The 14,381-nt window shown below is 44.5% G+C and overlaps 1 protein-coding gene across 2 annotated transcripts in view; it reads left to right on the forward strand.

The window, feature by feature from the left end:
* Positions 1-14,381, forward strand: part of RAPGEF2 (Rap guanine nucleotide exchange factor 2) — a 233,688-nt gene that overhangs the window by 54,882 nt on the left and 164,425 nt on the right. The gene's annotated exons all lie outside the window — the stretch shown is intronic.

Here is a 14,381-nt window from a genome sequence, read left to right on the forward strand (position 1 = left end):
AGCACAGTGCCTGGCATATAATAGGTAGTTGTTATTGTTTATAAATAAGTTACCCTTCAAACCCTGGCCAGGTATATCCCAAGGTTTGTGGGTTTGATCCCTGGTCACGGGCATATAAGAAGCAACCAAAGAATGTATAAATAAGTGGGACAACAGATCATTGTTTCTACCTCTCCCTTTCTCTCTCTCTCTCTCTGAAATAAAATTATAAAAATAAGTTCTCCTTCATATAACATATACAATACAGTAAAATGGTTTATATAATGTCTTGAAACAATAGGTTTGAAAGCAATATTTTTGTTTGATAATTTATATTACAACTTATAAAGACATGGCATCTTTACAAAAATAACAAGTAGAATCTAATATCAAAATAATAAACTGAATGCCAGATCATAAAAATACAGGTGTTCATTGTATTTTGTGACTTGGTCCAGTTTGCTATTTTTGTGTTAGTCTTAAAGAAAACAAAATCCAAGGCGGTGAAATCTTACAAAAACACACAGTATGGCACAAAAAAACAAAATATACTCCTCTGAAAATCTTTAGCATGATGTACTCCTGCTGAAAATCTCTAATATTGGAATATATTCTGCAAACTTAAAAAAAAAAAAATCTAACAAAGAGCCTTTTATGTTTCTTGAAGGATTTTTTTTTTTTCTTGGGGAGTTGAGAGGGGGGAAAAGGTCTGTGGAATAAGTTTATTTAATATGACATTGGTTCAATAAAGCCAGCTGTGTGTAATTATATCTGATATTTGATTTCCAGCTGTTTTGCTGAACTGTTATTGGTTCTCAAGGTATTTGGATATTAATTAAATGATGACTTATTATAAAGGAGTCTTGTTTAAAGTAATGTTGCCTCAAACAGAACATTTAAAAACGGGCCATGTGGTTCGAAGTTTTAATGCTTTCCGATGCGACTGTTATTTTAAAGTCAGTACAAATATGGTCCTCTCTGGGAGCATCTGGTCTTTATTGAGCATTGCCTTTATTGACTTGTTCCCACAGATATTTCACATACATATTAAAGAATACCAACAGTAAAGACGAATGTATAATAAGTTCCTTATGAAAGATGCATTAATAAATGCCTAGGAGGCCAGAGGAGGGGAGAGTTGGTGGAGTGGTCTGTGGTCTGCAGGGCTTCTCAGGGGATGGAGGTGGAGCTGCCCATCAGATGGATGTGTGGGAGGCAGGAGGACCTGCTGGGAGGCAGAGAGGCCTTCCTGGTGGAGCCTGGAGCAGAGGAACCCTGGGAGCAGGCCGGCCTGGGCCCTCAGGCTGTGGCAGTGGAAATTGGGTGGTTGATGGAAGTTTTTCACTAGGGGAGGGGGACAGCCTAAACACTTTGGGGTTCCTTATTTTGTTTGTTAGGTATGATAACATGGGAGACCCCGAAACTGTTCATGCCATTGAAAATAGAATGAAAAAAAGAAAACTTGGCAGGCTACTCAACAGGATTTAAAAAATGAAATTAAATACATGTAAAAAGAGAAAAGAGCGGCTATCAGAACAAACTGAAAATAACTGCTGGGTTTTCACTGGGATCGCTGGGGCATTGGTGCCAGGGGACAGCAGAAGAGAAACCTGGAGGTAGAACTCGTGTTTTGGGGGGAAATGGAGCGTGAATTTTAGTTGCCCTTTGAAGCGGTGCTGGTAATGGTGGGAATTGGGAAGACAAGTCAGGGTCTAGGAGTCACGGGTAAAGATGGCCTGAGAGTAGATGTGATTTCTCAGTGAAAGGATCCTTTTGAAGAAGGGTGAGGCTCAAGGCAGACCTGGGCTACTCGCGGAGAGAGCTGGTACCGCCCGCTGAGCCCTTGAGGAGGCCTGGGGGCCGAGGGGAGGGATCGGCCAGCGCCGGCCACCTTCCTTGACATTTCATATTCTCATTCCCTTCTTGTTATTTTACCTTCTTCCTGCTTATTATTGACAAACTTTTAAAAATCCCTGTTCAATCTTCCTGTCTCACTAGATGTAATATCCACTGGACTGCAATATCTGCGAGAAGAGGGATTTTTGTCTGTTTTGTATACTAGTGCATCGGGGCAAAGATCAGATTCCAAAAGGTTATACAATAACTGGATAGTTGAGAAAGTGGGCAAAAAGGGTGAACCTCTCATTCCAGAACCTTGGCCAAGAATTACAGCTGTTTAGGAAGGGTCAGGTGAAGATTTTCCAAGGCAGGAGACTTGCCCATTTCTAAGAAGAGAATTGAAAAGGAGACAGAGAACACAATGTTAATAGTTTAAAAATCTGGGTGTGTGTTACTCGCTCATGTATTTCTGTAGGCTTGAGACTGATTTCAGAAAAGGCGTGCAAGAAGATAAGGTAAAAAAAAAAAAAGTTCTTGTTCTTCTTTTCCTGTTCTTTTTTTATTTGTAAGAATTTAATTTTTGCTTAGGGTACTACTATTAAAGGCAGAATCAGTGTGTGTGTTTTGGGGAGAGGTTGCGAAGAGGAGCTTATTGGTCTGTTTTTGCACTTAATCTTCTAGCCACAGGTTAATTGGTTTCTCTGGGCAATACCTGTGTATTGGGTGGAATCCTCACTGATGCAAGGGTTTGCAGAGGTTGCATGTGGGCCATGTTAATGGCACCTGATGTTGACTTCCATGCATAAAACAACGCTTTGGTTCCAGAAGGTTAAGAAGTATAACGGTAGTATTTGTCTGCTGTACATTCGAGGGTTTAAATGACACACAGACACAAGAGTGTAATGTAGTATATTTAGTTCCATAATTATCTGTTGTTTCATTTTTATTTACTGACATTTTTCTACTAAAATGAAGATCAGCTCTAACGAAATGAAGTTTAAAACAAGGCAAAGCTTACATATCTAGCTAAGTGTTATCCTTAAAATTTGTCACGTTTCCAAGTAATACAGTATTTTTATAAAAATTCTGGTGCTGTCGCCGAAAATATGTTTAAGACTGTATCTTGGTGTTATTATCAGAGTTGCTTAGTGAATACCATGAGGAAGTTACCTCTTTACTTCCTGTAATTGTGTGTTATTTTTGAGCCTAATTGAACTTAAATAACCAACTCGATCATTAGGCTTAGTTCTGGGTGAGTGCTGGATGTTCTCAAAAGCCAAATCTCCCAGAATTACTACTAAGGATAACATTCAAAAGAATGTGCTTACAGATATTCTTAAAGCAAACATCTTATGCATTACATTTAGCAGGGAGAACATTACTGTCAATAACAGTGAATGACCTGTGAATAGAGAGGAAGAGATTATGTCCTCTGCCTTCCCTTTTTCTTTCTCTTTGTCTATCCCCCCGCCCCCCCCCCCCCCCCCGTCCCCTCCCCAAGTTAATTGCAGAGTTGACTTTTGGCTTTAAAATATATATATATATATTTCAGAGAGAGAGAGAGAGAGAGAGAGAGAGAGAGAGAGAGAGAGAAATCAGTGATGAGAGAATCACTGATAGGCTGCCTCCTGCATGCCCCCTATTGGGAATCAAGCCTGTCGCCTGGGCATGTGCCCTGACCGGGAATCGAACCGTGACCTCCTGGTTCATGGGTCAATGCTCAGTGACTGAGCCACACAGGCTGGGCAGCTTTTGGCTTTGACAGCAGACTAGGTGCAGGGCCGTGGAAGGCCCGGTCCCACACAGGCTCAGTACAGCCAGTGGTTCTGCTAAGTGGGTTTTCGTCCCCAGAGGCACACAGGTTTACTTGTACTTTTTATCAGAAGCCATTGCTGTATATTTTATGATTGAGCTGTAATAAATTAAATAACTTGATAAAAATATACCTTGGGAATGATATCGTTTCTCTGAAAGGACTTGGTGCTAAATATAGAATCTAATCACATTTCCTTATGGAAGCAGATACTGAATAACGGGTTGTCAGATGAAGGTGTACGGTTACCGATATTTATGATTTCTGGTGTAATCAATTTGCTTAATTTGCAGTTCGAGGGGAGAAGAATATGTGTGATGTGATTTAGAAGTTCTGATATTGACTAGTAGCGATGGCAGAGTGGGAGAGAGCACCTGTTAAACTTGGGGATAAGAAGCCTCTTGTCTTCTGATCCCCGTGACTTATAATTGAATTTCTATCTTGCATTGTAGCCTTTTGTGAGGGTGTTCAGGTTTCTCTGAGGACCAGGATTGTGTTGTACCAATCTCGTGTCTCCAGGGTGGCCTCCTAGCACAGGGCTCTGCCCAGAGCAAGTATTTAATATGTTGGCTTTACCTGTGACATGGGAGTGCAGGGAAGGGATGACAACTGAACGGGTTGAAATGTGGGATTAAGTAGGAGTCTTCGTTAAAAATAAGAGGCCTGTAGATTTGGGGGGGGGGGATAAAAGGGGGAGGAAAAAAATTAAATTTAAATAAATAAATAAACCAGAAAAAAATTACAGTAATACATATAGGAAAAAAATAGGAGGCCCTCTACTGTTAGAGCATTGTATTTTACTATAAAACCAAAACTGTCTAAGTAAGAAAACAAAACTGGAAAACGAAAATGCGATTTTGTTGCAGATGAGCAAACAGCTGCAGGGAGCTGAGTGGCTTGACAGGGACGCAGCCCTGGGAAAGGGCAGAGCCGGGCTTGCCCTCGGGCCGTGTGGTTCACTGGACTCACTCTCAGCCCAATCGTGGCTGGCAGGCAGACACTGCCCCGGGGAGTGGCCCGGCAGGGCTGGCGCTCATTACCTCGCTAGCCCCAAACATCTTGCCACATTTTCTGCAAAATTTACATTCCGTTCCAAGGCCCAGAATTCCACCAGAAGTTTCTAATGTTAGAGATTTCTTTAATGAAAATTTATTGAAAAATCCCTTTTGGGAAGGGTCAAAATACCTAGAATGCTTTTCTCTGGAAAGTTTTGAGAATAGGACTCTAAGTAAGAGCTGAATTATTTTGGAAACTTGCAATCACTTTCTTAACCCCCCCCTCCCCCCTCCCCCCCCCCCCCCCCACACACTCCTGCATTAAAAAGATTGCCTTAGTGGGTGGCCCGATGTTTTGGATTTCATCGAGTAAGAGACTACTGACCTCCCTGCCACCATTCAAAAACGAAGATACGATCTTGATTTGGGCAGTTGGAAAAGATTTTTTTTCTATTAATGACACGAGATAAAACAGGGAATTTACTATCATCTAGTAACAATATAATTTCAAAACATGACATAAAAGCAAAAACAGCAACAACAGCAAACAAACAAAACCCCAGCTGGTTTTAATCCCCCTGCAATGGAGAGCTCTTTACATTGCCTACATTTAGCTGATCGGGAAGTCTTACCACGCTGGCTCTGCTTTCCATTTTGCCATACACCGGTGGGAAGTCTCCCATGGACCGACTCTTGGAACCCCCTCACTGGTCATCTTTGGAATTTGTCCTTTCCCACGAAAAGGGAATCCCACGCCCCCCTTCCTTCTTCCTGTGTGGCTCCTCCAGTTCTAGGATGTGGTCGCTGAGATGCAAACCCATCTGCCCTGTGTAACCCTGGCTCTGAAGCACCAAGCATTTTTAAGTGATGGACACGTATTTTAGGGAACGTGGTGTTGGGATGCCTCTTCCCACGGTTCTTCTCATCTCCCCTTGTGGTTGTGATAGCTCCTCTACAGCAGCCGCCTTCCCAGGGTGGTCATCTCACAGGGCTCTCTGCCTCCGTGTGATTTCTGGAGAATCTTGGTGATTAGTGATGCTGAGGGCTTTGGGGTGGGTGGTGGCAGTGATGTCAGAGGATTGTTGTTATGAAGGGCAAAGGTCTAGTGATTTCTGAGTGTCATGGACCCCGGCACATAGATCTAATGTACCCGTGCACTGATTTAAGCTGTCACGCATGCCTGGTGTATCCTGTACAGTCGGGGGAGGCAAAACAGGTACAGTAAGTAAGTAAGTAGGTAAGTAAAGATGTTTGATTTTAGCTTCAAAGGAGACTTCAAAACATGATTGAAAGGCGGGATGCTTCAGAAACTGAACTGCTAGTCTTTCTAATGGAGCACTTGATGGTAATTGTACATGTAGCGCCCTAATTCATCTCTACAATTCAAGAATGCATTCTTTTCCTATAACTGCCCCACCTCCCCCAAGTATGTATCTGGATGGTTCAACTTCCCCTCTTATGGACAGATTGGAAAGAGAGAAATTTTGAACAGCGCCTAAAATTTCTTTAGCATTTAGTTCATCTCTGACTAACAGTGTTGGAAGGCTTTAATTACACGTGCAGAATGTTTTCATTTGGTTCTTCCTCTAGAGAAATAGAAACGTTTGAGAATAAGCAACACCACTAGTGGTTGACTCCTTGGTAAAGCATTCAGGATGGGAAAAACAGATGTCATATTATTTTTGTCTTTTGTCCTAGAAAAATGGCAGCCATGAAGTGTTCTATATTTAAAACCTGCCTCTATTCAGAATCGCTTCCTTTTTCCCGAGGCAGCCAAGAGCTGGTGTCCTCGGTGACCTGCTCCGCGCTGCTGTTGTTACGTTAGGACTGTCTAAACGCCACCCCTGGAGGAGATCTGACATTTGTACAGTGAATGGCTCAAAATAAGAACTGTTAATTGAGCCCTGGATTAGGTCGGTGTTTGAAACTTGAGGCATCCTGAGGGTGACTTGTGTAGACTGCAGGGCCCCTTGTAGCGACTGAGTACAGTGGGGAGTGTGGCAGCCCCGTCTGCCCACCTGGACGCGGCAAGACTTCCACGGGGTTCAGCCGGAGCCAGACTGGCTATGGGGAATGTGTTGAATACCAAGCCAAAGGGGAGGGAATATGACTTGATTGATTTTTTTTTAAATTGAAATGAAAGATAGTTCAAGAATCACTTGATTAGAGCAATGTGTGTGTGTTCTTAGTCACATGTTTAAAGGTTAAGTTAAAATGTAGCCATGCACCGCCTGCTAACTTAATGATAGAGAGGAAAAGCAAGGCTAGCGTTAAATTTCCTGCACAGCGTTTCCTAGTGGGTTAATCCTTGCGTGTGAAATTAAAACCCGACGACAGAGTTTCTAATCGGAGAGATTACGGTAAGTTCGTTATTTTAAAATGAAGACATTTTGATAAGTTTGTTCTCGCTTCCTCGGAGATGCAGGCTCTAGGAGGCTGTTGGGGGGCCTGGGGATCAGGCATTGTTCTGAAGGGGAAGCACTTAGGCTGACTCTCCAAAACAGGAATCAGGGGCTGATTTAGACACTCGATAGTTTTCTTATTTGTGCACAGGGTGAGTTTTTAGTTACAACTGACGTGTTGATTTTTCTGAGAAACCGTAATCTTCACCAATGAAAATATCTGCTTAGATAATTGTTTTCCCCGGGACACGACCGGGCACACAGGGTGTAAGGTGTATCCTAAGTTGCTAACCATAGCGTGGCTCACTCAGGAATCCTAAGAACGGCCCTGTGCCGTCTTCATTGAACGCTTGCGTTTCCGTCAGTAAGAGTTAAACTCCTTGTGAAAGAGGATTACATGCGGCTCTTCATCTGTCTTTGAGAATGTATGAAGTCCTTTCCACCTCCTCCAACCCATGTCCCCCGAAACGCGACTGCTCTCAGGGTGCCCCAACACCACCCTGAAGTGAGGAGGCATGGGCCCAGAGTGTGCTGTGTAAGGCAGATGTCTTTTGACCTAGAAAGGACAAAGTTGCTTTGTCATTTTCATGGTTAACTTAAGAGGTCATTACTTCATAATTGCTTTTGTCTCAAGTTTAGGGACTGTCCCAAGTCCCCCACCCCCCCTTTTTTATATCCTCATCCAAAGATGTAAAAAAATCCATTGTTGTGTTTTGTTTTTTTAGAGAGAGTGGAGGGAGGAAGGAAGGGAAAGAGAAGGAAAAAAAAATCCCATGCTAGAGAGACACATTGATTGATTGCCTCGTGCACAGGGCCCTGATCCGGGCCAGGGAACGAACCTGCAACACGGGTACATGCCCTTGACCGGGAATTGAACCCGTGATCCAGGGGTGTGTGGGCTTTTGCTCTAACCACTGGGAACACCGGTCAGGGCAAAACTCCCTTTTAAAAAAGATGTAAAGAATGCCTTTCCTAGTGGAAAACCTGAGGAAATTTTAGGCGAACAGATTAGCTGGAATCTGTACCTTTCAGTTCTGGAATTCCCGATCCAGGTGCCTTGCTGAGATGCAGTGGGTAAGAACCTGAGGCTGAAGACTGTGTCCAGGCTGTGTCATAGGTGCCAACTAACGGGATCACCAGGCTCTCCTGGATTTGACATGCGACTTTGAATATCACAACTCGGGGGCTTGTTTTTCTTTGGGTGTAAATTAGTGAACTCAGGAGCAGCCTTCATAGGATTTAGGATCGGAATTACATATTTGAGAATTTTACTGAAAATCATATACTCCTCCACGGGGTTCTTTTCTTACGTTTTCCTGACATATGCAATGGACCCCCTGGGGACTGGGATGGCACAGAACACCCCAGCAGTGTAGGGATTTGACATTTTGGTTTTAAATGCTCTTGAGCTTTACAAAGACGTGTGGGGTGTGGAGGCTGGTTTAAAACAAGGATGGTAGAAATCGAACAGTTTTAATGGGGGAGCTGATGGACTTGTCTGCTCTCTCCTGCCCCCCTTCATTAGGGGCAGGAGGAGAAAAGACTCATCATATTCCCTGAGATGATCTTAAGGAATACTTTTTAAAGACCCAAATATCTTAAGTATTTATAATGGAAAAATGTATCTATGAGACCCAATGACTTGAGTTTGCTAGTCCCAGGAAAGGACTGTTGGCCTGGTCTGCCACCTTGTGGCCATTTACAGAATTGTCTTAATTGTCTTACCCTATACAGGCATGAGTTTCTTCTCACAGCTCTGAACACCAAGATTGAAAACTCCTTCCTTCCTTCCTTCCTTCCTTCCTTCCTTCCTTCCTTCCTTCCTTCCTTCCTTCCTCCCTCCCTCCCTCCCTCCCTCCCTCCCTCCCTCCCTCCTTCCCTCCCTCCGGTGATTCACAGGATTTCACTCGAAGTTTGTGCATACCACCAGCCCTGCAGGAATGTTGCCCTTCTTTCTTTGCATCCAGTGCATTCCCTGTGGAGCTTCAGAAGCAGGTGTTTTTGCTGGTGGTGGCAAACGGCACCAGGTGTCACACCATAGGGTTAGACTGGACCTTGGTGCAGCAACCTTGGTGCTCGAGTTCTGGCTAGGAAAGAATTCAGAGCCAAGACTCAAACTATAAGAGAAAGCTTATGTAGGAAGTCCCAGAGGTAGAAGAAGTGAGGAGTAGAAGCAATGGCTGAGGAAACAAGTTACAGAGGCAAAGGAAGGGCCCTTGGAGCTTAGGAGAGAGGAAGGTAATGGTCATGACCCTGGGGGGTAGGAAGAGGGGGAGGGGAAAGGCTTGGGTAGGGCTGTGCTCCTGGGATCCTACAGGCTTTTATGGGTGGAGGTTTTAAGGGAGGGTCTTAGTAGGATATTCATCAGCTTTCCAGGTGTGTCCTTTCATGGTCATGGTCTCCACTGATTGGTCACTGCCAGGGTCATTAGTCAACTTGGTCCTGAGGTCGGCCCTGGTGTCTCTTGTCTGGTTTTGCTGCTTTTCTGGTCCTGGAGCTGAAACACAACTGAGGCCTCGATGTTTTTGATGCAGGTCAGAACCTCATGGTCCTGGGGGCTTGATGCATAAGGGATATTCTCCAGCCCTCTTTTTGTTCCCCCAAGATTGTCTACCACATGGCCAGCACCATGCCAGGGGGAAAGAAAGGTCGGGGAGGGTCTGAGTGATAAGAAAGGTCAGAGGATCTAAACCACATGACCAGCGAGCCAGTAGGGGAGGAAAGGTCACCCTGGGGGCGAAGTCCTTGTTTTCCCAATTTTTCCCCTTGCAAGTCATCTGGGGCTTTCCGCCCTGCTGACCTTCCGTCCCTGGCTCAGCGTCCTTGCTCTGCTCTTGTCTGCCTAACTGCCTCCCACAGGTGGATGTGATGTTCTTGAAACAATGCTGACGGATAGATAGTGTGCTCTGGAGGCAATAGGCACGCACTCCCCACCAAACCTGATAGGATTGCTAAAGCTGACTATCTAGGGCAGCGGTTCTCAACCTGTGGGTCGCGACCCCCTTGGGATCCAATGACCCTTTCACAGGGGTCGCCTAAATACATCCTGCATATCAGATATTTACATTACGATTCATAACAGTAGCAACATTACAGTTATGAAGTAGCAACGAAAATAATTTTATGGTTGGGGGTCACCACAACATGAGGAACTGTGTTAAAGGGTCGCGGCATTAGGAAGGTTGAGAACCACTGATCTAGGGGCTCGTTATATGTTTTATATAAATAATTCATTTAACTTCTTTGGCTAGAGATAGTCACATCTGAAAAGGGTGGATTAATTTATAGAGATTCTGATGTATATACATTTCAGGAATGTTTTAAGTCTATATTCTTGGTATTACTCTGTGCTTGTATTAATATCTCACAGATAGTAATAAGATCAACGAGCATTTTTCAGGGACCTGTATATGCCATGTGTTGTTATGAAACTGTATATCATTTTAGCCACACAGCCTAGCTGAGTATATCACACACATGATTGGCAAGTATAGTCTCTGTAACGCAACCAAGGTCCACCTCTCCGCAGGGATGGGGATGAGGATGTAAGCTGTGCTCCGTTTGACACCAGAGCGCATCGTCTTCCCATTATCCTTCTTAGGATAGTTGTTTTATATGTTTTAGTGTAGGAAAATGTGGATCTCCCAAATAAAACAACCTCCGCGGATACAACGTCACTTGCAGACTCCTGCTTCCTCCCCCGATTGGCTGCAGACAGGAAGTTTGAGTCTTGGCTTGGCTTTTTCCCTCCTTTTACATAATGTTCAAGACATAACTCTCTTGGTTGCTTGCTAGTGATATTTGGTCAAGGGGGATAAAGGAGTGGACTTTTTTGCCTTTGCAAGAGAGCGTAAGTTGGCATCAGTGCCGTTCCCGGTCCCGAGACTGCTGTTACTTAAGAAAAATCTTTCTCCTCCTCATGCTTAAGCCCAAACCACTGAAGTCTCCTCCCGCCTGCTAATTGTACCAGCCTTGGCCTGACTCTCTGTGATGATTGAAATACAATCTTTTCAAACGAATGAATCTTTTTTTTTTAATGTATCTTGTAATGGGAACACTGTACCTTTTGTCCACTTAACTTCTGATTATCGTTTAAGCACAGCGCTTCATTTCTAAAGCAGACTCATGTCAAAGGAAAAGCGAGGCATATTTTTCTCCGAGTACAGTGCACTGTTTGCCGAGGCCGCAGAGAGAGGGTGGGGTGTGTGGGCTCCAGTGTGGGGCAGGAGGTGGGGGACGCCTGGCTCCTCTCTGCTCTCCCGCCAGCAGAATACACTGTGCTGTGGTGAGCGAATCCCCGATGCTGGTGAACAAGTGAAATTAAAAGCTCGTTGTAAGTGAATTACAAGTTTGGTCTGAGGCCTGCTACCTTCTGAATGAGTCTCTGAGGAGACATTAGGCGTGGGAGGAAGAGCTCACCATGCAGAGAACATTCCCTCCGGCTTGGATGTGCGTGCGGAGTTCCCAGACCTGGGCAGGAGGGTTAATGAGGCTGTGAACAATCACGCCCCTGACAGAGGGGGTGCTTTTGGGTTTTCATACATGGTTTACATGTGGGGCCAAAAAATGTCTTTTTATTTTTTTCATGGAAAACTGCATTTCTTTTGGCCTGCCAATATCTTTGTCTACTGGGCTCCATTGTTTTTGATAACTTTAATCTGCTTTCAAGTAGCATCTGTTTTTGAAAAAAAAGGATGTCCTTCCTAGGCGAGAAGGAAAGGCTTATTGTTCTTAAAAAAAACACGACTTCCTGAGGAGAGGAACGTGTTCCTGTTTGTCCCGAGGGCTAGAGGCTTATTTGGGGAAACATTGCTCACGTTTTTCAAGGGTTATTTAAAATTGTAATAGTCACGTGAGCTCCATTTGTCCTGGGAGGTGCGGGTGGGGAGGCTGGAGAGTTCCCAGTTTGCATAGCATAGTTTCCTGACAGAAGTGGAAGTTGGGACACGTGAGGTGATTTAGCTCTGCAGTGGGCTTCTCTTTCTCTGCAGCCAAGATAGGGGAAACATAACTTCACTCTGTGAATGTCTCTTGTTGGTGTAGAGGAAAAAAATAGGATCCAAGAATATAACTTCCTGAAGGCCATGCATTTCTTTGTTCAGCTATAGAGAGAAAACTCTTCTTCTGTCTTACCAAGTTTTCCTCGAAGGTTACCAATTTCAGGTGGCTCTGAAGAGCAAGACTTCCTCCGCGCCTCACGCTTTGGCCTGTGTGTTTGCTGGCTGGGGAAAGGCAATTCTGTACCAGCGTGTGGATTATTTTAATAAAGGCCAACCGTTAGGGGGGAGTGAGGGTTGAGGCATCTGTGTGAAAGGAGAGGTGGTGGTAGTTCCCCGCTTTGCAGGGCTCTCATGCCCTCAAATCTCTCCCCATACACGGCTGATCTTGGTTGTGCTGCCTTCGATCTCATACCACTTAGAGATTTGTTTGTGAAACCCGAAATGTGGTCGGGTCCGAGCTCTTTGTCTTGTAAAACCAAAGAATGGATTCATGGCCAAAGTGGTGGGAAGAAAACAAAATTTATTGGGGGGAAAAACAAAGCTTAGGGGGGATATAGGGCCCCAAATGGGTTACCGCTTAAGCTCTTTGTCTAGGGAATATTCATATACTCTGGTAGCTTCTGATTGGTTCCTTCAAGGAATTCTGGCAATATTCAATTATATTGAAGTTCAAGTTCCCGCCTATGGGAGGACCTGATTGAGGACTGCCACTTTATGTCCAACGTAACATCACTGTTCCCACCTAGCCGGGTCAAGTGTCAAGTCATGCCCCTCCCTCCCCCCCGCCCCCCCCCCCCACCCCCAAGCCAGGTTCCTGCCCAGTTAGTTCTAGGTCTTTTGTTTGCCTCCATGTCTGACTTCTCTTCCCCCTGCCTCCACGTGGTCCCTGTCCCTGACTGCCTACCTAGCCCTCTGTTTCTGTCTTTCATTTGGACTATGGATATGCAAACACTGGTGGATAGTTCCTCTGTGGAAGATTCAAGGGTCCCCGCTGACCACTCACATCCACATTTGTGTTCAGATTGTTGTCTTGTAATTGTTAGACTAGGGCACGATGCCCCAGAATGAGGCTCGTGGTGACAGGAGGCTGCTGGGCACCCTGGGAGAGGGTAGGAAAACGGATCAGAAGGTCCAAAAGGCTGTATTTGCCAATTCACCTTGGCCCTGGGAAAGGAGAAGCGAGCTTACCTTCCTTTTTGCCTTCCATTGCTCTTTACCTTCCTTCTCATCCCTAATCCTTGCAAACCTAGTGTTTGGCTACTGGGCTCTTTAGTAGGACGAAAAACGTAGCCACAGATTCCTCCTTCCTGTAGTTTGCATCTCATTTGTTTGTCTCTAGTCAGATTTCTTTGATTCCTCCGAGTCTGAGAGCAGAGATTTCCTGATGCTTTTCCATAGCGTTTCTGCTTTTCCTACTTACCCCAAATCTGTGGTGGTCAGGTTCATGTTGCACAGTGACACGTGACATTTATGTGCTTGTTCTCTGCCATCTAGACACCAATCTCTCAGCATCCCTTCTGTTCGTTACAGTTAAGAGACCTCAAGTTTAGATAGAATCTGTCTGTCAAGTCATCTCATTCGAGCTAGATAATATTGCCTTCCATGCAACATTCCTGTAGAGTAATGACCGCTCCCCTGGTTTATAAGCTCTTTGTGGCATAGGCCATTTAAAACAAGTTTCTCTAAGTGTAAACTTTGGATATAATTGTTCAATTCATGTAACAAGTTTATGTCTAGTTAAACATCTAAAATCCTCACATGAAACGGTGGCAAGGAATTCCCTAGTTGTCTATTGCTTGAGTGGCCATACTTAAACCCATCCACCCCTACTTCCCAAACATCATGATTATGATGTGACTGTTTTAATTTATACAGGTATATACATAGAGATGGAAAAGCTACTTTTTAAAGTTGGCCATGCAGTAATGGTATGATGCACTGTCTTTCCTTCACAGTCTTAGTTTTATAATATAGGCTTCTTGACCTTATGTCAGTAATTTATAGGTGGCAAGATACCATTATTCTCCACATTCTTATTAACTAAGAAACAATCTTATTGCATTTGCAAGTTATAATTATACCTATTGTTTTAAGATAAAGGTATAATGGTGGTAGTTACTACTCACAGATATCCTATCTAATAAAGAGGGAATATGCTAATTGACTGCCATGCCCTCAAAGATGGCAGCGCCCACAGCCACTAGATGGAGTCACCCAGTCTCCTCAGCTCTTCAGCTGCTCAGGGCCGGCCCAAGGCGCAGGTAACCAGGGCCGGCCGAGGCTTGTGCTGCCGGCAGTAACAGCAGCAGAGGTGTGATGGGGGCGTCACCTTCCCCTGATCGCCGGGTCGCCT

Source organism: Myotis nattereri, assembly GCF_964212035.1.
Source record: "Myotis nattereri genome assembly, chromosome: 5".
In the NCBI taxonomy this organism is placed as follows: domain Eukaryota; kingdom Metazoa; phylum Chordata; class Mammalia; order Chiroptera; family Vespertilionidae; genus Myotis; species Myotis nattereri.